Here is a 27,006-nt window from a genome sequence, read left to right on the forward strand (position 1 = left end):
GCTCTATTGCTTTACACATCCACAGAACTAACCAGAAGATGCATCCATTTCTTTTAAATAAAGTCCCATTGTCTTTAGCGTATGCATGAACCAGTCATTCTTGCTTCTGTGGCTAGTCATCCCCCAAAGGGTGATTCTTAGCCAAAAAACCCACTGCCATACATTTTGTGACTATACAGATTCGCCTTCAGGAGAGAGCGTAATTATGGTCTTCAGCAGAGTAACATTAGGGAGTGCTTGTGAGGTGTTTGTAGCCTTGATGTTGCTAGGCTAGCAGGTGTGTTTATAGTAGTAATAAGCACTAAAAGTGTTTGGCTTGCTCCGGTTAATTTGCAGGAGTAACACGTTGTGCTTCCACAAAGGAAATAAATTCATGACAAGTGAAAACAAGTTTTGAGCTTCTCACAACATCTTTGCAGCAGAAATGAACCGGGGAGAAAATCCAAATTAATCAAATCAAACAGCCGCGAACTGCAGCTGTCACAGATGATGAGCTCAAAGTCGGTTTAAGTCAGAGGAATGAGAGGAGCTCCTGCAGATGGCTGGTGGCTAAAAAACACTGAGAAAGTGACCTGCGGGTGTTCATCAAGCAGTCATTTCAGTAAGTAGTTAAATTCTGATTAACCGTCAAAGAGAACAACATCAAATTTACACCCAAGAGTCACCACAGCACCCGAGACTTTCAGACAGATAACCCAGATTCATATCTATCACAATTTAATAACTCTGTGGTTTAGCAGTGATGAGTGTGGTGAAAGAAAGTTGATGAACTTGATTGGCATGACATCAGAGTGTCTTATTTTGTTTGTTTAAAAGGAGACCTGTTATGCAGCAGATTTGCAATCACTGATTCATAGTTCAAGATAAACCTTATCTTAGTGCGCCTCCGCAGAGCCCCACAAATCATTCAGCGGTGGGACACGGAGCAGCTTGGAGCGTTTTTATTGTTAACAACAAAAAACTGGTATGTGAGACCTTCTGAATGTTAGAACGCTAAAAACTACTATTTTAAGACAAATGTTTTCTGATTGGCTGCCCCTCACAAAAAGGCTGTTTGTAGAACAGGTAGTGTAGCATCTTTGTTTACATCCATGTGGCAGGGATGTCACATCTCATTTTACATCGAGGGCCACATACAGTAACACACTGATCTTAACTGGGCTGGACGAGTGAAACTTCACTTTCTGTCAGCATAAGCACATTTAATAACACATTTAATCCTCGAGATATCTCCACGCAAGATAAAGAAGTGCAATTTCAACATCGCATCTCAGTTTTTCTGCATCATAAATGTTTAAATTACAGAAAAAGGCCTGGTAGCTCACTGCCCAGACTGTCCTACGTTTATAAAAATAACGTTTTTGTTGATTGATGAAAACTTTCTTCTAACCAAAATGTCCTTAGTAGACAGTGAAAAACAGTAACTTGTCATTTAACTGTTTATCTATTACATAACCACTTTGGTGAAGGTCTTTATCAGCAGGAAAAGCTATAAAACTTACAGTTAAGTTAAAAAAATGCATGCCCTCCTTCATATTTAGTTATCCTGTGGGCCGGATTGGAGTCTTTGCCAGGCCGATTCTGGCCCGTGGACTTTATGTTTAAAAAAGTCACAAAAAGTGGCTGCATTTCCTGATAATGGATTGCTACTTATACAGTGCTTTTCTACTTCCTGAGTCACAGCCACCAAAAAATAAAGGAAAAGTGCTTCTGTGTTGATGTTTGAACCTGTTCTGAAACCTGTGGAGGTAAGTCACTGTCTTTTACATAAATATGTCTATATAGACATTTTAACTAATTATAGACAATTACAGCACATTATTCAAGCCTCTGAACTCCAATTGTTTAAATTCGATTTTTGAAAATTAGCCTGGTAATGCTGTCACTGTGTCTAAAATGCTGTTTTTTACAGACTTTGTCGTAAACTTCACAAAATATTATGATTTTAGGAAATGTTGCTGAGCGTTTGGTTCACCTATTTGTTTAGGGTTGGCGTATCTGTGTGTAGCTGCAGGAGGTCTCTGCTCAGCGTCGCGGCGAGAACAGAGAGGCCCCACCTGGAAGTACTTCACTGGGGTCAAAGGTCAATACTATTGAACCTGAGTGACAACATCTATGAGTAAACAGAAAACACTGAGTGAAATGAGAGAAAGGTTCACAGGAACAAAGGAAAATGTCTTCTCGTGTCACATGAGACTGTCACTGTTTCTAAAATGCTGTTTTTACACACTTTGTCGTAAACTTCACAAAATATTATGATTTTAGGAAAAGTTGCTTTAATTAAGTTTTCCTGAAAAAAGGGAAGAAATGCATATTTTTATTTAATTTGATCTTTTAAAGGTCAACTGTTCATATCTGAAAGGGGAATGGGCACAGCTCTAATTACAAAAATAAACTGGTTTATCAAAAGTAGTCAAATATAACAATTTTCCATTACTTGATTAAAGCAAAAATAAAAGATTTGCTTCTTTGATGGTCTTAAATGTGACACATATAAAGTGACCGTAGCACTGCATCACTAAAGCGGAAACCGTTCGGTGAGCTGCATTTTTCAGACACAGCTGTGAGACGTCTTTCAGAGCGGTGGCCCGCAGGTTGTGGAATGCTCTCCCTCCATCATTACGTTAGATTTGTGCTGAACGTTTGACTGTGCTGGGTTTTTTTTTTTTTAATGTATATCTGTTTTTATATTACTGTGAAGCACTTTGTGGTTTTTATCCTGTGAAGACTGCTATGTATATATTTTTGCAGGCAGTGAGTAAAGATGGCAGACACTGCCAACACTGATTGGCTGTTTGTGCAAAGTCCGTGTCTTTAACTGTCGTTTCCAGTGTTGCGTCACAAATGTCTTTTATATTTCCCACTATGTTCACTCAGCAGTATTTACTTCCTCTTAGCGTAAGCATCACATTTCCTATATGAATATCCTCCTTAAATTGCGTGAACCAGTTGCCATTCACTCCCCTAACACCGGTTTTGAGTTATATAAATTCGGGAACTGCATATCCCATAGTAATAGCTTCCTAGGCTAACACTGGGATCATTTAACTTTCCCATTTAAAGAATGTCACACACAAAGGCCGATTGATGCATCTTTCTTTGTGTGTGTTAACTTGTAACAATCGAGAAATCAATTATAAGCCAAACGTCTTTTTTCGTCTTTGTAGCTTTTCCCTTTGTGTTACCGAATTGTTTCACACAATGATGGGAAGCATTAAAGGCTTTAATATCAGGAGGGGCATCTCTCCTGACATTGTTTATCATGTGCGCACGGAGCAGAAAACTGACAGCTACAGGAAGGCCTCCGCCAGCAGAGAAGAATAGGTGTCATTTTGTTTAGCAGCTCTGCTGGAGGATGCCCCTAACCCAATATTAGAAAGTCCCCGATTAACCCACAACAATGCCAGCTATGCCAAACTAATATGAAGCCTGATGAAGCTCAGGAAAGCCCCGTCGGGCTGGAAACAACAATATCAACAACAGCGCTTGTTCCCGCAGACCGAGTCCTTCGTTCTCATTGTCTGCTGGTGGTGATAAGACACATTTCAAGAAGCCGCACTCCGCTGTGTTTTTATTCTCTCCAAAGAAAGACAACGCGACAGATAAAACAGCTTTTTACTGTGCACGAAGGAGGTCATGAGACTTTTTCAACTAGTTGGGGAAAAAAAACCTTGAAAACACGAGCACGAGGAGCACTTTGACCCACAAAGAACAAGAGTCCATATTCGACCAAGGTCACCGAATCATCTCGGAGAGTATTTAGTCTATTCAGCGATGGCTCCTCATAACATCCACAGGGGGTTCAAGTCTTCGTGTCTCTGCTTATCGAAGCATGCCAGACATTCCCTGCGCTGTGTGTGAACGTACGCTTGGATGTGTTTGTGTGTGCATGCTCTGACCTGAGCACAGACATGAACATAACATGTGAATTCACCTCCTCAAAATTCCAAACACTTGTAGCTACCACGAGCCAAAACAAGGGGATGGTTTCCTGTTTTGTTCTCGGCCCTTTTGAAAGGAGAGACTCCCACCTTTCCACCGCTCACCCAAAAAAAAAAAAAAAAAAAAAAATATCCTCCCTCGAACACACAAAGCACATGCACACACTTCACTCCTTGGTCTCATAAGCAAAGGATGGAAAGTCTGGAAAGGAAAGCTGAAAAGCTTTCAAAGTCTCCAACAGTAAGTAGTTTTCCATTTCAGATGGTGCTCATGTGGAGCGATTTCATTTGCAGCTTTTGTGTCTTATCTCGCTCACAAAAAAAAGCTACGTAACCATCTGTGAACTACCTGTTCCACAAATACGCAGCACAGCTTCCTGTTGTTCACTCCAAGATCAAGTGCTACTACCCACAATGAGTGTGTTTACATGAACATGAATGCGCTGTTTCTGAGGCTTATCCAATTTTTGATCATATTCAGGATATTACACCTCCATGGGGCACAGAAAATGCCTGTGTACACACTAAACATTAGTCTCCGTGTTACTGATTAGTGCATTTTGTTTGTGCGTGCAGCCATAACTATACAAACACAAACTGTGAATTTTAGAATGGGGAATGTGACATTCCTGGAAAAGTCACTGGCTTCAGCCCTGGCTAGTTCTTTAAACAGGAGAAAAAAAAAACCTAACTGGTGGACTGGACGATACTAAATGTTCTCCAAACCAGTTATTACTGCACTCAAGAGCCCTCTGAAACCATTAATCACATCCTTTGTGATCAAGTCATATTTTAATTCCTGCTAAAATGTGCAGGACTTTGAGCTATATGCGTGTTGGATACACACGATGTCAGGTTAATTTGCAGAGTATTAATAATGTTAGCAGTGCAGGTAAACGTCCACACCCCTGTGCAGAATGTGATTACCCATTGCTCCAGTACAGCTTACTCTGACCGCGCCTTCATGCGCTCACTTTCTTCAGAACCAGTCTGATTCATGTGGTATCAGTAATACTTTCACCTTCCATGTTACAACTTCCTGATAGATAAAAAGGGAAGGAAAGAGAGAGAGGGCGCAAGGGGCGCTGAGGGTGTGGCTTCATAGACCGAACCATTTGAGTCTAAGAGGTATTTTTTGTTGTGGCAGATGGATGATCTCCCTGAGCCTTCTTCCTTTCAAAATGGAGTTTTTCCTCTCCACTGTTGCCAAGTGCTTGCCGATCGCATCATTGGGGTTTTCTCTGTATTATTGTAGGGTCTTTATCTTATAACATAAAGCACCTTGAGGTGACTGTTATTGGGATTTTCCCCTTCATAAATAAAACAACTGAAATAACTGATTCTGTGTATTAGTAACCAGGAAACTGGTCTTCTACTGTTTTTTAATTACACATATTCTAGCTGGGATCTGGTCTTCTATCTATGTGGCGTGAGACTACAGTGAATCTGGATTGGTCCAGACAAACAGTGTAAAAGATGGATGCAGCCATTGTGACATCACCCATTGGACTTTCATTCTAAAGTCTCTGTGTTAACATTTCTGTGAGAATGTGGAGTTAGCAGGCAATCAAGCAGCAACCATTAGCAGCGCGACTGCAATCCTCAGAAACACTTACCTGCTAAATAATGCTAACAGGCTAATAAAATATTACAATTTCACACAGCAAAACTAAAACACAGACATCTTGGGCTGTTATTAGTAAGATAACTTCGACTTAAAATGCTTCAAAAGGCACCAAGAGCACAAACCTGCCAGAAAGATCTAATTAGCAGAGTTGAGGCCTAGAACTCTGCTGATCAGCTTCGGATTCAGGACAGCCCCAACTCTAGTAACCTGGCGGATCAGTTATAAAAAAGTACTCTGGGAGGGAATGTAAGAAATTTGGCTTTTGGATCGAACCTCAAGTGGACATTAGAGAAACTTCTATTTTAAGGTTGTTTTCAAGCTTTTCGTGTGAAAGCATCACTTCTAAATCTGCAGAGTACTTCAACCTGTAAGAAGAACCTGCCTTTTAAATTATGTTCACTATTTACTCCACATGAACACTTCCAAAAGAAATATGTTTTGTCATTTGATAGTCATTTGATATTCAACATAAAATGCTAAGTAGGACAAAAATGACAATAAGAAATCTTGCATAAAGGCAGTTCAGATACCCGTATCATTTGCAGGTATAATCAATGGCAGGCTCGATTAACTGACTCTGCTGACTAATTTTAGATCTTCCCATGTGAGAGGGGTTAGATATGTCAAGTTCAGGATGAGGCAGGGCTGGGACTTTGCTCCCCTGGATGACAAACAATATCCTCTGACTGAAGAGTGGATGACCGCATCCACATAAAGAAAAATCACCTCTGTCTAGGAGACAGATGACAGTGAGCGCACTAATTATTGGCTGGCTGAAAACATGTCTGCAGAAAGTTTAACTTTTGTTTTTTTTCCCTAAACATAACCTTCATGAAGTTGGGATTTATGCAGGACTAGACTACATTAGCTTTAACCTTAGACTGTATATAAAAGATGGACAACACAATGTCACCCACTTGTTTATGAACTCCCAAAGTGAGGCTTATATTTACCGAAGAAACAAACACAAAAACATCCCGGTGAAATAATCTAAAACACAATTTTAGTTCGGTTAGCCCTGTGGTAACGGTTCAGACACCTTAAAACCGTCTTAAAACCCAAAAAAATCAGAAGAACCTTGAGGCCCCACTTTTACAGTCAAGATCATGTAAACATTTGCACTACTGCTCCACGTGAGGCTTCTGTCCTCTTTGACTTCACCTTAGGACACCTGGATTACAGTATGACAGGCGTGTCACTTTCCCAGACTGAGTTACCCAGGGGTGCTGCTTACAGCTCACCTCCTCAGATAAGGGATAAGCTCCAGACCTCCTCCTACGTGACCCTGATTTGAATAAAGATCGGTGGATGCTTTACTAAGATTTTTTGGCTCTGTGAAACAGGTGGATGCTGTTTGATCTTGGATCCGTTTCAGGTCCATCAGTGTATCGACACGCCCAGCTAACCAAGCTTGTTAGTGTCGTCTTTTAAAAAAAAAAAAAAAAAAAGTTTTTGACTTTAATAACTGGAGTCACCAAACTGGATCCTCTACACCATGTTTGTGCTTTTTGGAGATATCTTAAATAAACCCCATTCCATTATTTTATCACCTTGTTTTGTACCATGAATTGAGAGGTTACTTTTTAAACACAATACTAAAATGCGAGTTTAATTTGGGAATCCAGCAGCACTGTCATTATAGACAAAGCTCTGCCTGGCAAGCACTACAAAGGAGGTGGGACTTAGCCAGTTAGATTAGTTACAGAGGATTCAAGTGAGTACACTTCAGTGCAGTAAATGCACAGAACCATAAAGGCACTATGGATGTGCTGAGAGTGCAATTTGCTGTAAAAACTTTGAACATAATCATCTTACTTTAGTAACCAACACACCTTTACTGCAGTTTTAAGATGCCCTCATTCCAGTTTTACATAACACTTTACATAAAGTTTTAATTATTGATTAACTCGGATGTGCTGCTGACAGCTGTCAACACCGCAGGAAATTCCTACTTCGTTTCACATCATAAAATGGAAAAGCTAGAGGAGGTTTATCTACCCCAGTAAAAGTAAGACTGAGGATCTGAGAGTTACATCTTTAGAGGATTCCTTGCTGTAAATAAACAGAAGAGAAGGGGGTTAAAGGGAGGGGGTGAGTTGTGCAGGGAGGGAGGGAGAAAGGGAGGCTCTTTTATTGCCACAGTTGATTGTTCTCAGAGTCAAAACAACGCACGCTCAAGCTACTGTGGACTGGCATTGTAATAACAAACAGTCTTTATTTTCTGCCATTGAGGTTTATACAATCTGAATTTTCTTGCAGAGGAAAAAGAGCCCGGCCGCAGCCAAAGTGGGTGCAAGTATCTGCCTGCAGGCCGGGGGATCGCAATAACAGGAACACGCACAGCGACTCCTGCAGCGCTGCAGATAAGAGCCATGCTGAATGAGGACCTCGGGCCACATGAAAAGTTCCAGTAATGAATAATGCTGATAATATTCAGCTATTTCAGACAACATAGTACCTGGAATCTAAGGGACAAAGCCAAAATGGAAATGACACACTCATCGCCAAGGTCCCGCGTGCATCAGACAATGTCACAGCTCACGATGACGTGAAGTCGACGAGATGCATTTGTCTCCCTAATTGTTAGTTATTTTCTTCTATTTATGTCTTTTACATTGTGCTGGCGTAATGGAACACATAAATGACAGCAACTTCTGGAATGCAGCTCTCTTTAACTGCTTTTCACGCCCCTCCGCCTTCTCAAACCATAACACTCAACAGGAAGTGGTTATGAATGTAAAGGTGGAATAATTGTATACAACACACTGCTTTGCTGTACACTGTTTTGGACAAGAATCCAGGACCACTTCCAGTTAATGTCAAACATCTTCGCTGTCGGTCTCTGTGAATGAAAATATTATGAAACTACTAACCAGTATTTGAAAAACAAATAGGCTTATCAGCTTTTATCATCAGCAAACAGAAGAGGCCTGAGGAAAAGAGCTTCCACTGTGTTATGCAATTCAAATAAAGAGGCATTCGTGGTGCTAAAATGAGGTCAGGAGTTCCCTTTATTTTACATCTTGTTTACCATTTAATACAAGTTTGCATGCCCTGGGTGTGCTCCTCCTGACAAACTGCAGGAGTGAATGTAGACGCTCCACTCTGTGATTATGAAAAGCAAAATGAATCTGTTCCTTCGAAGGGTATACTTGTCATAAACAAACCCGTAGTTTGCGCAGAGTTGCGTTTCGAGGCCTCGTAATCATCACAACTTAGATTAATCACTTTAAATATAGATACAGGCTATTGCGTACAACTTTTCTCATGGTGGAGGTGCACAAAAATAACATCACAGAAAAGGAGGATATAAAAGGCGTATCTGTCAATTGCTGAAATTGGAGGGTAAACAGTAATTAGAACAGAAATTCAGTTCAATCTGAGATTTGTGACTAAAACTGTGGAGGGACACGCTAAAAAACCCCCGTCTGCAATAAATTACATTTATACGCTGCTAAACTGTTTTTCCAAATACATTTAAATGGAAACATAATTACTGCCTGGAACACCAGGAATTCAGTTTAGGTATCATTATGTTCCTGAACTGTGTGTGGTTTTGTGTACGCAACAAACCTTTGGCTCAATTAATACAGAATAAACTTTTGTGAGACAGTTACATGTAGTTACACACTTTCGCTTGATCACAAAGACTGTATATAAACATGGACACAAAGATCTCAATTGCCTGATCTCGAGCCCCTGGTGGCTTGTTACGGTATAAGCTCCACCCCCTACCACCTTAGCAGAGTTCAATTTACACAGCCAACTCGCATACAGGTAAACATTCAATGTGTAAAGGGCAAATGAGTCGTATGAAAACTTTATTTAAATTATTTTGCCTTTCTAACGAAGCCCTGGCCTCATCTGGTTACAATGGAAACCCCCAGATACTACATCAGAGTAGAAGTTGGGTTCCCAGATTGGTTGATGAAATAAACGACACTAAAAAAAGAAAAACATAAAGTGCATTTAAAAAAAATAAAAAAAAATAAAAAATAAATCACCAAATATGGTCATTATAATAAACACTTCATATGAATGGGTATTGAAACAAGCTAATGATCTTCTATTTAGTGTTATATCTGTCCTTAGTTCTGTCAAATCATAACTATGTTTTAAAAAATTAATGTATAAAACAATTCCAAATATATGTATTTTTCTAAATATGCCGAAGACAAATGCAAAGACTGAATACATATGAAAATCTATGGCTGAATTAATACAATTTGAATGTGGATTCCTTAGTGAGAACAGCAAAGTGATGTCTCCCAAATTTTTCTATGCATTTGTGAAGCTTTGCCAAAAATGTCCAGTTTTGCTCTGTATTGCATTCCTGGATCCAGATTCAAATCCCGATTGCTTTCAAAACTTAGTCATATGCTAAACCTGCCATTAAGTAAAATTTCATGCAAATTTGTCCATAAAACTTTGAATAATCCTGCTAACAAACACATAAACAAAGAAAAACAATAACCCTCTATGCCATCTTCCAGTATTTGTTAAAAATAGGGCTACTGGGACCAGGAATCAGTCATGAAAATCAGAAATGACAACCACACCAGAGAACATGAAACTGTGTTAAAAATTCAGCAAGTGTCACTCCAGGTCCCCATTTAGCCACCACTTTGTGTCTTTTAAGTGCTAATCAAAGAAACCATGTATAACAACTAGTACTTTCGTGGCTACGTGACTCTTACAGTTTCAGACTACAACAACTAATAAATCAACAAACAAAGAGCACATTAAAAAACTTAAAAAAAAAAATAAAAAAAAAATCACTGACATGCTTGAGGATTTAGAATGAATTAGGTGCCATTTCCCCAGCTACAATTCAAAGGTAAAATACCCAGCAAACACGGTGAATAACTGTTTGCTCGTTGTCCCTTCAAAATGTTTAGTTTTGGTTCAAAAATAGCTCCAAAACCAAAGTTGTGCTAATGTTGAAGACATAACTTTCCTGAACAGCACCTAGATGGCCTTCTTGGGCTTTCTAGCAAGTACAGTAACCATTTTACCTTTATTGATGAGAACAAACCATAAACATTCTCGGTTGTAAAAAAAGAATTTAAAAAAATGAAAAAGAAACTGCTGCACAAATGAAAGTCAAGCTGTTGATGTCTACCTTTACTGACATATCAGAACAGATACAAATTCATACCGCATAACACATTTATGTTTAAAATACACTCTCCCAGTAATAGTGGTTTGTGCACTTGAAGTGAACATTGTCTATTCTATTGATTTATTTAATGTCTTTAAACTTGCTTTTTTCACTGCAAAAAAATGTGAACAATATTTCTTCTTTTTATGAGACAGGCTGACTGAATTACTATTGTCCTTAGAAACAATGTCAGCATCTCCATCGGCGGTGCTGTTTCTGTTCTCATACTGTGACCAGTTTTGACAGGAGTTATAACATAAAGGGACGGGTTCAGTTGCTCAATGTAATTTTAACAAAGAATCTCAGATTAACTTCCCGTTTCAGGCTAGTAGCTATCATTATGTGTTGTGTAATAAAAGGACACAAACGTATGAAAGCAGTCATTTTGACCGTCTGCCATTAAACTCTAAAGAAGCACCTTTTTAATACTGCCAGTCAGCCATTAAGCTGCTGAGAACTCAATCTCTCTGAACTATGGATGCCCTGAGGACACTGGCATGTGAGCCAGAATCACATTCTTGCCACTCCTTACGAAGTATTCCCAACCAATCAAAACAATTAATGTGCAAAGAGGAAGTCGAGACGAAAGACTGCTTCAAATCGATGGCCTTCGAAGAATTTTTGTTGAAAAAAGATAAAGACAGGTCCCCAAAGCAGAAGCGAGAAACGCGAGTGAAACATTGTCCCTTCAAACACTTCAAAACAAATTTGCCACCACTGTCCTGCACCCTACCTCTGCTAATGTTTGCTGGTTATTCAGGTTAAACAGGAACAATCACACATTCATCCTCACTGGGGACAAGGAACAGTGCTAGGTAATTCTGATAGGCGTAAAGGTTGTGTTGTGCTCGGCGTTTGCTGCTTTCTGACTTTGATCTATTAAGTGGTACTGTATTTCTAATTAGTTGTGAGATATAATGTTGCTATGGGCGAAAATGTTTCTACAACAAACCACTCCCTGTAAGTGCTGCAGTTGAGTCACTTAAGCTTCAGTGCATGTTCTTCCAAGTCTTGAGTGTTTTGAACTAATGTAGCCCAACTCCTTTATGCCAAGTATACAATTCACAGCCCACAAGATCAGATTTATCATAAATGCTTTGGCAGTTCTTCCATATGTAATTGCAATACCACAAAACAGGTAACAGTGGACACCCTTACACCTGTCCCACTATGTTTCTCACTACGTTCGGTAGAAAACATTTAGGAAAGACTCTGAAAGAGTAAAAAAAAAGATTTCATATCTCTGTGTTTAAAAGGAGAGAAATATGAAGGAGAAAAGCTAAAACATACCCATAATCATCAAAATGCATCTGCACATTAGTAAAATCCATAGGCTTCTTTAGATGTCTTAGCACACATGGTTAAGCTTGTGACCCATGACGTTTTTGCCAAAAGGCTGCAGGAGCCTGGGTTCAAATTGGCACTGGACCATTTCCTGAACGTCATTCCTCTTGATACTTGTTTTACAGTTCCACATTTGTGGCTGCGTAGGTATTTGTTAGGGGTGCAACAATACTCGTATCGATATTGAGCCGTTCGTTACAGTGCTTTCAGTAACACGCATGTGTATGTGTATCGAACAATAAAATTTTTTACATTTATTTTATTAACTTTTCTTCTGACGATGCTGTCTGTGTTGAGCGCTCAGTGGATCTGTGTTCGACTTATCCGCCTAGGCTGCACTGTCGAGTGCAGATCCACTGAGCACAGCGCAAGCTAGCGAGACAGACGCTAAGCTCATTGCAACATGGCAACTGCCTCAACGCTACCCGAAATTGAACCTACCCCCACCCTCATTCAGATCTGGCGTTTGGAACTATTTTGGTCTTCATGTGAAGTATGACTCTGATGGTAAGCACGTCATTTCAACGAGATTAACGCTGACAGCACTAGTGGGAACACAACGAATATGACTGCACATTTACGCCGGCATCATCCTAGTGCAAAGACAAGTGGAAGCAGACAAAAACAACAAGCGCCATGCTACAAACTTTACCCGAGTCATTTAGACAACCGTTAGCACATGATTCTCCTTATGGGGACCTGATATGTTTAATATGCTGCTGAGAATATAGCCCAGAAGAAGTGTATAGTATAGCTTTTATTTTGGAAAGAGCCATTTCTCTGCTAATAAACTCTTTTTCCAAAGATGAGTGATTTCTCGATCAGATAGATTTCTTTTTTTATTACTTTGTTGTTTCAGCAACATTAAATTTAAAAACTGTACTTTTGAGTTAAAATATAAATGTATAATTTTAATAAATGACAAATTAAAAAGGCATGAACATTTTTTTGTATCGAAAAAATATCGAACCGTGACACCAAAGTATCAAACCGAACTGTGAATTTTGTGTATCGTTGCACCCCTAGTATTTGTGTACATTAAACCTAAGCAAACTAGGTGAAGATCTGCAAAGCTGTCCATACATACGACCACTGCAAAAAACACATTCAACCCATCACCTACCTACTTCCCTGTCTGTTCTCTACTATCCTGTCAAATAAAATATTAAGCTGATCAAAAATGTCAATTCAATTATTAAAGAAAGTTTTAAGAGTAATCTTAAAAGCAGAGAGATTATCTCTATCCAAACTGGGAGTTGGTCCCACAGACAAGGGGTTTGAAAGCTGAAGGCTCTGTCTCCTCCCTACTTCTACATACAAAGTACAAGTAAGCCAGTAGTCTGAAGGTGGAGCGCACTCATTGGACGACATGGTACTAGGAGGTCTTTAAGATGGAGGCTGATTATTCAAGACCTTGTATGTGAGAAGAATTTTCAATTTTAAACTGGATTTAACAGGGAGCCAATACGGGAGAAATATGCTCTCTCGCTGCAGCATTTTGGATCAACTCAAGGCTTTTCACTGACTTTTTAGGACATCCTGATAATAATGAATTAGAATAGCCCAGACTAGAAGTCATAAATGTATGAACTCATATTTCATCATCACTCTGAGACAGGATGCTTCTAATTTTTTAGATATTGCGCAAATGGAAGAAAGCAGTCCCACATATTTGTTTAATACACGCATTGAAGAAAAAACATGACTTTAAGATTCCTCACTGTGTTACTGGAGGCCAGGGTAATGCCATCCGGAGTAAGCATCTGGTTAGACTAAGGAATTTAGGAGCAGGAAATTAGAGGTCATCATATGTGTTTAAGACACGACTGCAGTCAAACTGATTTATGGATAAAGCTGGGTATCATCTGCATAGTAATGAAGATGAATGCTATGCCTATTAATAATTTTGCCTTAGGGAAGCATGTATAATGTAAAGAGAAGTGGTCCCAGCACAGAACCCTGTGGAACTCCATAATGAACTTTAGTGTGTCATTATGGCAAATTGGAGTCTAGATAAAATTAAAACCACTGCATGGCAGTGTCTTTATTGCCTATGGCATGCTCTAATCTTGATAATAAAATATTGTGGTCGACAGCATTGGGCACCGCATATAGGTCTAGCAGGACAAACATAAGAATGAGTCCAAATTATTAAGTCAATTCAATTGTATGTATATATGAACAAATCACAACACAGCTGATTCAAGTAGCAATAATACAGAGAAAAGAGAAATATGGTGTAAAAATTTTCATCTTTGCTTCTGTTGTTTTTTGCTTTAATCACTTACCAGAAAGTTAAGAAAAGTTTAACTCAAGACCCACCCTCTCAGTGATGCAAACAGTTATTTTACTGTTATCCAGTTATTAAACTTCACAGACATTTATTAAGGTAAATGTAAGGTAAAAAAAATAATTTAAAAAAATCCAAATCCTTTGTTCTTTCTTTTGATACATATTAATTGGAGGTCTTAATAAATTAGTGAATAGGATTTAAAGAAAAAAAAAAAAAAGGGGTTTGACTTTGTCTGGTCATTTCAAATTAACATAATTTCAAGATGATTATTTTGCACAAAAGCATCACACACACGCGCACACACCTTTTGTTTCTTTCATTTCAGCAGCTTTCCAAAACTATGTGTGGAATTTACAGTCATGAATCAGAATGACACGAAAAAAATCTCACCATTCAGTAATCCCCTGTGTGTCACAGACGAGGTTGTTGTTGGTGTCATGTTTCTTTGTTTTGGTTTGTTTGGACCGTTTCTGTGACACTGGTGGCGTCTGACCAAACCGAAACACTCGACGCCTTGGGAGTGAGAATGGGCTGAATGTATACGATACAATGCAAACAATAACGGCAACACAAGTTGTGAATAGAAAGTTTCACTGTCCATTCTGTGTACAGATTCAGTTGTAAACTTTACGTGTTTTCTCCTTTCATTTGAAAAGCTCTGTGGCACTGTTTGCATAATGGCTTTTGGTCTTTTGTGAATTAACATGAAAGCCGATTTGTGAGCTTACGGAGCTCTGAGTGCCACGACTGCTGAGAAAAGAGAAAAGTATTACACGTGACTCGTTTTTTGGGCTTTCTTTTTTAACAAATAACATTATATTAGTTAATATTGTTAAGTTAATTACCCTCTGGACAAAGTAATTAATTTCACTACTCGTTACATTACTTTTGTATTACCCTGGAACATGCGTCACATAATTACTAGGTAATAGGGGTGCAACGATACTCGTATCGATATTGAACCGTTCGATACAGTGCTTTCGGTTCGGTACGCATTTGTATCGAACAATACAATTTTTTAAATTTATTTTATCAACTTTTCTTCTGACGATGCTGTCTGTGTTGAGCGCTCAGTGGATCTGCGTTCGACTTATCCACCTAGGCTGCACTGTCGAGTGCAGATCCACTGAGTGCAGCGCAAGCTAGCAAGACAGAAGCTAAGCTCGTTGCAACATGGCAACTGCCTCAACGCTACCCGAAATTGAACCTCCCCACCTTCATTCAGATCTGGCGTTTGGAACTATTTTAGTTTTCATGTGAAGTATGACCCTGATGGTAAGCGCGTCATGGACAAAAGTAAAACAGTATGTCGGATGTGCCACGCAATGCTCAATTGGTGGGAACTAGTGCGTCAGCGCAGTTAGCTTGTTAACGTGTTGGCCGTCCAGCCCCATGCACGGGGCGATCCGCGGTAGCTCGTTAACGGAGATTTGCCGCGTTATGGCGTTAATGTCATTTTAACGAGATTAACGCTGGCACTAGTGGGAACACAACGAATATCACTGCACATTTACGCCGACATCATCCTAGTGCAAAGACAAGTGGAAGCAGACAAAAACAACAAGCACGCATGCTACAAACTTTACCCGAGTCATTTAGACAGCCGTTAGCACATGATTCTCCTTATGGGGACCTGATGTTTAATATGCTGCTGAGAATATAGCCCAGAAGAAGCGTATAGTATAGCTTTTATTTTGGAAAGAGACATTTCTCTGTAATAAACTCTCTTTTTCCAAAGATGAGTGATTTCTAAATCAGATATTTATTTATTTTTATTATTTTGTTGTTTCAGCAACATTAAATTTAAAAACTGTACTTTTGAGTTAAAATATATATTTATACTTTTAATAAATGATAAATTAAAAAGGCATGAACATTTTTTTTGTATCGAAAAAATATCGAACCGTTACACCAAAGTATCGAACCAAACCGAGCCGTGAATTTTGTGTATCGTTGCACCCCTACTAGGTAACAATACAAAAACTAGGCAATCTGATTTAATGACATAAATTCTTCTAATGAGGATGAAGATCCTTCTTTTAACGTATTAACACAAATTGGACGGCAAATTTCACAACCAGAGCAAAGAGTTTACGGAGATTCTGCTGTAGAGACAGGAACAGGCTACCATCCTGCTTATTGATGCTGTTCTTACTCATCAAAGATCAGACTGTGATTGCTTATCTGGGCTCAACATACAATCACTTAATAGGCCACTAACATTACTCTGGGTTCTTTGCTAGCTCTTGGTGTAAATGCTTGCAAACAGCCAGTGCCCTGTTAGTGGTATAATGCAGTAATTGAAGTAAATTGCAGATGACTCTATGACTTTCTGCCTTCTTGCACATGAGCTGAAGGCGCAGGGGAAAAAAAAAAACGTTTTTATTACTTTTTCCTTTGTTTGATGCAGATATTGGCAGAACCTTTGCAATGCAAGTAATGACAACTGTAACTGCAATGTGATTACTGAATTTATTACAGTAATGACTTACTTACTGCATTACAGAAAAATGTAATTCGTTAAAGAAAAATGTAATGTGATGACAGCAACAGGTTATGCCTAAGGCGTAACGTGTTACACCCAGCGCTGCCCATTGCTTACTGGCAAAAGTAACTTGTTTACCTTTAATACCCAGTGCATCCATGTGTCTTATACTGGGATTCTCCTCCCTACTGATGCCCAACATTCAGTTATATTCTGCTTTGTGACATCAAAATACCAGAACTATGCAGCGCTCAGCTCGTAATGTTAGAGGTGAGGACTCGGTGCAGAGCTACAGGACACAGTCAAAACTCTGGCACTTTTCAAAATCTCTAACTGTAATTGATGTCCTTAGTGGCAACTACTGTCTAAAATCAACACGATGTGAAGAAAAGACGTGCTTTTTTTGCTAACCTATAAATTATTTGCAGGATTAGGTTAAATACTCTTCTCTCAATGTTTTGTCTCTGAAAAGGAAAGAAAAAATAGAAAAACAATAAAGTAAGAAACACCAGTTGTAAAATTAACAACAAGCTTCTTCAGTGGATCCTAATAATAGAGCATAAACTTTTTTTTTTTTTTTTTAAGGACCCCAATAGACCAAGTGTTTTATCTGCACTTACTATCACCATCCCATATGTTGTTGTCCAGTATCTCCAGTTTGGTACCAAAGAAAAGTGCTAGCTAAGAATTCTGGCATCAACTTGGTGTGAAGTATCAGTTCTTGGAATTTCATTGTGACTGGAACAGACACTAAAATGGACTTCAGGGTCGGCTTATTCTATCAACACTTTTCCAAAGTCAAGAATTAACATTGAGGTTTAATTTGATCTTAGTTCAAGACAATTTAAAGACAACCCATCGTTATTGCTCTCTGAAGAGAAGTGCAGTGCAGTTCCATACATGACAGTTAAACTACATTGCTCTCTACACACACCCACACTCTTATTTAATACCTCTGAGGGCTCTGATTAGGCAAACGTATTGCATGTACACAAACACACAGGCACATGCACACACTTCACTCTAATAATACCATAGCGTGCCGGCTGTGCTTCTGCTTCCCTACTCTCTCACCGTGACATCACAGGGTTAACATATTCGTGTGTTACCGAGCGGCTCGTCTAAAGTCAGACTGACAGCCGGTGACATTAAGCAGCATTCTTTACGTGCTGCCCTGCTGGGGAAAGCAGTTAGAAGATCATAACATATTTGAGTGAAGTGTGATGAGCATGCAGAGCTGAGGGGGAGAGGCTTAGAGAGGATTTCACTGATCGCGTTAGAGCCAATAAATGGTGTTGCTCAGTTCAGCTCAGAGTGGAGCATATTAAACAGGAAAATCACTGTGACATCGAAAACATTCAGACATTTAATCTGTTTCAACAGGTCTAATGTCGAGACACAAAAACTGCAAATAGGCCGGTGTGTTCCAGCTGTTTGCCTCAAGTGCTTTAAAGCCATTTAAAGGTAATGATTCTTCTAATGTAACTAAAGTAGCCTTTCACTTATAAGTCCAAAAGGCTTCTTTAAAATCTCTTAAGATATCAAGTGTGATGAAAAGTATTTACTGAGGTGATTCACACGCACACAGCCGCACCAAATCCTCAAGTCTTTGATCAGCCAGAAGAAGGCCTCTAAAGGCAATGATGTCCCAGAGCACAATTGTGTCAATGGCTCCATGATCTGAAACAAGAAAGTGGGCAAAAAACAAACAAACAAACAAACAAACAAAAACCTGTTTTTTTCTGGTACAGACCATCCAAGTAGTTTATTCTCCCATTTTAGTAATTGAAAATCTTTTATTACAGCTTGCTGATAACTTAGCTCTCACTTCTGGCATCAGAACAACTAACATGTGGGAGCCAAAGCGCTAACACAGAGGCAACAACTGCAGAGTGAGTTGGTGATGCCACTGAGGCAACTTCTATCTGTTAAACTGTCTGTGATACATCTACATTAATTCCAGCGCATTATTATTTGGCGTTATTATAAATTTTACTTTATATTTTTTGCACACACCGTTTCAGTAAAATGCATTTAGAACTACTACATACAAAGAGCAGAAAACTTACAATTAAAACAGACTATGAAGTGAAGACATAAGTCTGCAGTCTTTCTAATGGCCAGCAGGGGGCGACTGTGTGGCTTGTGGTTGTTTATAGAGCAAACACTCACTGTTTACTCTCCTGCTTGCAGAAACACAGGAAAAAGTGCTGCACAAACCAGATATGAAGAATTTTCCACCTTTTAAGTAAAAGTTGTATCCAATTGCTGGAACATAATTCTCTTAATACTCTCAAGACAGTCGATGTTTACAGTTTGTGTTGCACTTTTCAAAACTCATAGGCCGCATCCTCCTGAGGACCCAGTCTTCGCGGTCTACGTGGGCGGGATCCTCCGAAAACGGGGTAGGCCGGAAGTGAGCGGCTGTGAAATTGGACAGTCTAGTCTTCAGTTTTGCATCAACAGCTGTCTCGGTGGAGTTTAATAACCTCAGCTGTCTGCTCCCTGCTATGTAAAATATAACAGGACACTACCGTAAATTCTCGACCAACTCACACTTCTGTTTAATCCGTTTAACGTTTAATTAGCTGTAATCTAACCAAACCGATTTACTCAGAACAAATAAAACACAGAAAAAAGCCAAACAATAACATTTTTAAGTTAAGTGACTTATATATCATGTTTAACCTGAGTAGCGAAAGACCGCAAGGGGTTTGAAAACAATGCAAGTCCGCTGTTCTCGCCCCAGTTAGCTATCGAGCTGTTGGGTAACAGACGTCTCCGAAAACGTCGGAGCACTTTTACAAATATGTGCCGTCTTGATAAACCGAGCAGATATTTGAAGTTTACACAGCTACATTCTCGCCTGAAAAAATCTTAAAAGTTTATTTTGTGACCCAGAAAGAGTAATAAGAGTAATATTAACACTTAGTAGCTGCCGCCATTTTTGGAAACTGGAATTGGCTGGGCCGCGTTATGAATTTTGGAACATGTTGTGCCGCGAAGGATACACCCGACCCATCCTTCAAATTCAGGGAAAAGAAGGAATCATTTGTCGGCTGCATTTGGAGGAGTGTACGAATTTGGACAGTCTTCTTCGTGTCGCTGTGACGTAACTGGCCTACAAATGCAGCCTCAGGAGGATGTGGCCTAACCTGCAGTCAACTGAGACTGAAGAAGTCGCCTGGATGACTGACGAAACGTTTCTCCCACAAAACGCTACGTTGAACAGAATCAACTTTTGGAGATTTACTTACCTGGATGATTGAGAATGCATCAAGATGCGGCCTATGAATTTGGAGACCCCCAGGATGTGGTTTACAACATAGCTACACTGTTAATAACAGTTGGCAGCATGGGTGTGCACTGTTCTTCTCTTGGTTTCTCAGTCACATCCATCCAACACTTATGACATCATCAATAAAAACAAAGAAACAAGGTGGCGTCTTGGCGAAAATGAAGAATAAACAGACAAAGGAGTTACATTAGACATGTAATGTACAGCACTGAAGTCATGGTGGGTGAAGTTATGACATATATGTAAATAATATTTATAGAAAGCACATAGTGTTGATAATAAACAGCATGATTAACAGAAAAATGATAGCTTTCTTATCCTATAGTCTGAAAAACATACATTATCACAGTGAAAAAAAATTGGAAGATACTTCATCACCATCTAAGATAAGAGATTATAACCGATGATTGTCTACCTCCATAACTGCAAATGAAACGAGCTGAAAATTTGACACCGATGCATCATGATGACGGGCTGAAAAAGGACGTTTACACAATCATCTGCTAGCACAAACCCCAAAAACGTCACATGGAACAAACGTAAAACGTATTCACATTCCTAATACCGCGTTACAATTATGTTTTTGTATGTTTTGCCATTGGTCGTGTAGGGGTTCGTCAGATAACAACCCAATCTCAAGAATATCCGCGGATAACTATGCCCTGGCTGAGACAAAAGCATCCGGTATGCCATCTGATACGCCTCGCCCAAACGGTGTGAAAATTCCTCCGCGTGAAAAGATATGGGGTGAATCATAAGAGAAGAAAAATGTATACAGTCACGAATACCCTCATTGCCATTTTAAGCTCTAATTAATGCATTTTAAAATGTAATAAACGGTTCTGTCGGCAACATCATGACAAAATTTTATTATTAACCACATAATTCAAGAAAAATTAGGGGAACAAAAAAATAAATTCTGAGGTTTTCCCATCTTTGTCCAAAACAGGGGTGGCGTGCAGCCTGCAGTCATACGGGTCAACCCTGCCAGAGCAGAGTTGAGGTGGTATCACATTCCTGACACATGATGTCATGGACGCCACTACTGTCTGCTATCTTTGTCCATCCATACCAAACGACTGCTCATCCCTATCAAATCAGGGTATGAGGGTTTGTAACATCCCTGCTCTGTTTTCACAGGCAAACATCATCTAATCGCTGAAGGAAAAATAAATCTTACATAAAGAAATCAAAGACGGCAAAGTGAAGAAACACTTTGACCTGCTAAACTTCTCTTTAAAATGGGTCCGTTGCCAGCCTTGTTTCCTCCGGCTTGTAAACTCTTGGAAAGACACAGCAGTGCAGGAAGCAGAATTGAATGCATCCCTCCAGGGTTAGCATGATCCCAGGAGAGCCTGCTCGCTTTGCTCCTTTCTCTGTTTGACTAAGCAGGATGAAAGTTTGGCTGGAGCTGCCATGCTGGAAGCTGACAAATGAACATTGTGCTGGCAAGCGAGAGAGTAGTTATGAAAGAGAGCAACTCTGATGCAGTGTTCACCCACAAACGAAACAGTAAACAGAGTGAAGCGAATGCACAGTCTAGGAAAGTGAGCACTGATTTGCTGATTAAAGCCGTTTGGGTCTTTCCACGAGTGAAAGACCCAATTCATCCAGACCTACTTTAGTGTTTTTACTCACACAACCACACACATGCAAAGCCACCTTTACCTAACTTTATCCTAAGTACTTTATATATTGGCAAAATTGAAAGGGGCACTTCATTCACTCACAAATAATTCATCATCTGCACCCAAACACACTCTAATGAACAAAAATCGGATGATCTTATGATAGGCAGAATTGATTGAAAAGAAATAAACATAGTTTTACCTCAGTTACTATCAACTATTCTGTCTGCACAATCCTTTAAAATACAGCCAGTGTCTAATACTAGTCATGTTACTCTCAGTAATAGGGAAACTAATTCAAATGAACAAATATGTACAATTAGAATGAAACTAAGGAAAGCATTAAAGGTCATGATCCAGTGGATTTGTGCTTGTATTTTTAGGCTTTTACACTGTGCATATATGTTATTTAGCTAATGTTTACCACAACTCTGCCATCTTTGATTGCTTTTGCATTTTTTGTGCATTTTTGCACATGCACGTTAAAATTCTCCACCCAGTAACTACATACGAAAATGATCTTTTTGCTACACCTGGCACAATACATCTATTGTCCAATGTTCCTGCTGAAGAAACTAAATATGCAGCCATAGCCCGCTGTACCACAATGAACTCAGACTACAAATGCACTACTGTAGTATCAAATCTTGTACTTTGCCTGTTGTCAGCAATTAAACATAATATAACAGAGAAAAATTGAAATCTGTCTTGTGGTTTTTTTCAGAAGCAACTGTTCAAACCTAGACTGAAGAAGCTTTGTCTCCTGGCACCTCTAACAAACAAGCCGCACTTGTTCAGTCTTTTTCTAATTTTACTCTCATGAACTTCAACATTTAACATGCTAGCTGAGGCCTGTAGAGTCTGAGATGTAGCGCTTGGGTTTTTTAAAATTCTGCTAAGAATCACACTGTCTGACCTTGGGATGAACTCTCTGGGATTTCCACTCAGACTGAGAATTGCCTTGAATGTTTTCTACCTAATAATCTTTCTCACAATAGAATGATAGACTTTAAATTGGTTGACTTTATAACCCTTCCCAGACTGCTACGCAACAACCGTTGCTTCTCTAAGATCATTACTGATGTCTTTCCTCCTTAACGCTCTGTTAACACCTGAATGCTTCCTAGCAAACTGCCAAAATGTCTGTTTTTACTAAGGTGTTCATACTTGCTGACGATCAATTAATCAAGTGCATTTGACTAGCAGCAACTGGCTGCTACTTACACTCTTAATTCCTATGGAAGCAGTAAGAATTTGCTTTTCAAGCGACAGCAAGAAGTCCTGTGAAAACTTTCTTTTACAAACGAATGAATATATTTACACTGAGTATACATCGCTGTAACTCAGATATGTTGGAGAAGATGGGTACAAAATAATGCACAAAAACAACATTTGTATTTGATAGAAGGGTGCAGACATAAAAGCATAAAGTCTTAATGACTCATATAAAGTCTTTCTCAGTTTTAACATCACAAGGAATGAATGAAGAGAAGCAACAAGCCAGTCCAGAAATTAAATGATATGCAGTCAGACTCTCGAATAAAGTTATTCTAATAGCAGTAAAGCTTGAAAAGTGGATGTTAGAGGTTTGAAAAAAAAATATCTGCCAGATCTTTGATCCATAATCATCCGAGCGTTACGTGTTTGGGTGCCTATTAAGCATGACTACACTGTTTTCCAGTGGCCATGGCAACAAAGGAGCCTGATTGAGCTGCATGAGCAGGAAGTGCTGCAAGGACAACAGGATGTGCCCTGGCTCCGCCGCCGGGGGTCGAAGAATTCAAGGAAGTTATTGTACTTTGTGGAATGAGCTCAGGAATGCAAGATGTCTGCCATTTCTTTTTTTTTCCATTTTTTATTTTGAGCTCTGAGTCGTATCACATGTTGAAGGCGACAGGCTTTGAAGATAATGCGACCCCGTTGGATGCATGTGTGGCACGGTGCTGGCACACGGATGTTTGCGGTCACCCACCTCCACATTCCCCGACGACGGCCTGAAGGATTCACAGACAGGAACAAAACCCTCCCTCAGCAGTTATTCGGCTGGGGTACGCAGGCGTCCAGTCAAGCAACCGAGGTGGATGGAAAACTTGTCACCTGAAAAAACAGATCGAAATATGCACCTTGTAACCTCACTGGAAGGCAGCTTACAACAAAAACAGTGATAAAATTCAGTGCGGTGTCACCGTCTGATAGATGCAGAGTTTCAGAGAAGATAAAGAGCAGGAACACTGACCAGATCGCTTCAATGTCCCATTTAAGTTTGGCTTTCATTAGCTGGAGCTAAAAATTCTTTCCACGGAGGAAAACAATGTACTGTATACAGTGCATTGACTGTGTGGAGAAAAAAAAGGAAAAAAGCTTTAGGCCTGCATCACATGTGGGTGAAATGTCTTGAATTAAAACCACGTTTTAAATGCAACAAATGAGAACATTAAATGTGCATGATTTTACACCTGACCCACCCGAATATATTTAACACTGCTTCGAAAACGGGGATATGATCTTACTGTAAAAGAGTTGATAGATAATCATGTTTTTAAATCAAGACAAAAAAAAATGTCACATGCAACATCAGTGCAAGCTGAAATTTTTCCACTTAGACCGCATATAACCTGCGGCTGGAGGATACATCGCTGGGAGTTTTCCACTTTCCACTCCTTTGACGTGTTACCCAATACAGCAACGTGAATGATTTGTTTTATTCACACTTTTATATACGATCGCCTATCATTGGTCTCATAATAATGTTATTTTCTATTAATCATTTACCAGTGAGGAACACCAAACGCTAGCCAGTTAAATGTGACGATTCCTTCTGCCTGTCCCCAAAAAGCTCACACTGAATTTGGAAAACGAGCACTCAGATTTGTAGCTCCTTCCTCCTGGAACCAACTGCAAAATCAACTAAAACTTGATTGATTACTTCATGCAGGAATTTGTGATGAATATTTTTGGAGATAAAATTTATCAAATAATTCAGAAGGCAGCACAGATCAAATTGATTGGTGATTATTTAACATTTCCCTGATCTTATTGACCACTTAAAGCTTTTACACAGGGAGCCATATTAATTAATCACTTTATCACACTCACTAATCAATGTATGCAAAGTGTAAAATTGGCCTCTCAGTTAGTGAGAAACACACTCTACCTCCTAAGCCAAAGCTATTCCACAAAGGCAGAAACAATTAATTAATTGTAAAAATGTGTATACGCGTCTTCTAAACTCTTAAAATGAGACTAAATGGATATTAAAAGTAGAAAACATCCATCCACTTCCATTTCCCCAGCTACTTTCTCTTGCTGTTCCAGTAGTGGGCACCGACGAGTTCCCAAGCCAGCTGAGGGATGTAACCTCTCCTGCATTTCCTGGGTCGACCCTGGGGACTCCTCCCAGAAAGACATGCCTGAAATCTCATCGAGAGGCATCCTGATCAAACATCTGAACCTAAGAAAGAGGAGCAGCTCTACTCTGAGTCTGAGCTGCTCACCCAGTCGCTAACAATGAGCCCAAATGCTTTATGGAAGAAACTCATTTTGGCTGCGTGCATCAAATATTTCATTTTTTCCTCTCACTATCCACAGCTTGTGGTCATAGTGAGGGTACCAGTCACTAAGCACCAGTCATAGGCAGAGGCCTTTTACATTTAATAAAACATTAATATTTTGTGGATGTGTAAGTCTGATAATCCAACAAGCTAAGCCCATGTGATCAAGCTATTTTAGCAGCTAAAGCGTTTTTTAGTGTGGTTACTTGTGACTAATAAAATTGATACCTAAAAAAAAACAGGCAGCCATTCACACCTGTGGCCAAATTCTAAATTAATCTAACGAGCACATCTTCTGGCTGAGGAAGAAAACTACAGTACCCAGAAGCTCTGTACTCACAGGCACAGAGACAACATATAACTTCAAACCAGGAACCTTCTCCCTGCAACAGGTTAACAATTTCAAACTAGAAAATAGTTTTATAACTAGACATATCACAGTGGTGCATATAAATATACAGCTAGGATCATAAATGAGCCACTTGAATTGAATTCAGCTGAGGTTTATTTAAATAGCACCAAATCACAACAGCCACATCAAGGTGCTTCAGTACCAATGATGAAAACGACGCCCTGTGAGCAAGCACTTTGTGATGGTGGGAAGGAAAAACTCCCTTTTAACAGGAAGAAACTTCTGGCAGAACCAGGCTCGGGGAGGGGGGCGGCCATCTGCTGTGACAGGTCGTTTGGTGATTGGAAAGAGAGAGGGGAAAAAAAAGAGAGCTGGGATGTCATGACAAAATATAGACTAAAGCAAAGACTAAAGTTTACTGACGTGCTGCAGAGGTGTATAAATATGTGGGGAGTGAAAAGAAGACTCGGTCGGAGCCTGTAGCAGCTTAATGATGGGGTGGTATGGAGTCACCTGAACTAGCCCTAACTTTAAGCTTTACTTTTCCATAAACGTTTGAGTCCAATCGTAGAAGCAGAGAGGGTGTCCGTTTCTCAAATCCAAACTGGGAGCCAGTTCTGAAGGAAAGGCTCTGCCTCCCATTTTAATCAGTCGTTTAATCCACTCACTTGCTCCACAGAAACCTCCAAACTGCTTGTGGCATCTATTCGCATATTTCCTGCAGTCAGATTATTAGCTGTCCTCTTGTGCGGTGTTTTTGATCCTGACTCTAATTGACCTCCCTCCCTGCGAGACTTGCCCGTGTTCTGGATGTTTCCGCTGTGAAAGCCCTTCTCCCTGACGCGTGGATAGAGCTGTTGTGCTGGGGGTCAGAGGGCAGCGGGGTCGTGGGTTAACACCACAAGCTGCTCTACAACAACAAACAAGTTGTCCCAAAATCCCCAAAAGGGAGCTTAAAGACTTCACTTTCAGGTCCCATAAATCCCATCACACCCCAAATAAACAGCTAATTTTCACGCTCAAGGCGCCACCGTGAATGTCTCTTTCAAAGCCGCTGATGAGTTTGCGAGCATGTGGATCTCGTCTTTCACAAGACAAATCTATTTTCCACGCTGCCGTCAGCTCTACTGCATCTCCTCGCTCTGTATCTACAGCATTAAAAACGAGTAATGGAGTGAAACACGTCGAGCTAATGGGGGATGAGGGTGAGAGGCCTGATCCGCTGACGGAAGAAATGTTTGCTTGGCGATGAAAGCTACGTTCTGCCTGTGGGATCAGGGTGTCTGTTTGTGCCCCTGGAGGTGTAGTGAACTGCACCAAAATCCC

General features: G+C 39.8%; 1 long non-coding RNA gene across 2 annotated transcripts in view; it reads right to left on the reverse strand.

Annotated features, from left to right (window-relative positions):
- Window positions 1-27,006, reverse strand: part of LOC309698689 — a 101,767-nt gene that overhangs the window by 71,068 nt on the left and 3,693 nt on the right. For both annotated transcript variants that reach the window (XR_014274146.1, XR_014274147.1), the window contains exon 2: window positions 23,750-23,874. This is a non-coding gene — a long non-coding RNA (uncharacterized lncRNA). The remainder of the gene's footprint in view (window positions 1-23,749; window positions 23,875-27,006) is intronic.

The sequence above is a fragment of the Aulonocara stuartgranti genome (genome assembly GCF_965226115.1).
Source record: "Aulonocara stuartgranti genome assembly, chromosome: 22".
In the NCBI taxonomy this organism is placed as follows: domain Eukaryota; kingdom Metazoa; phylum Chordata; class Actinopteri; order Cichliformes; family Cichlidae; genus Aulonocara; species Aulonocara stuartgranti.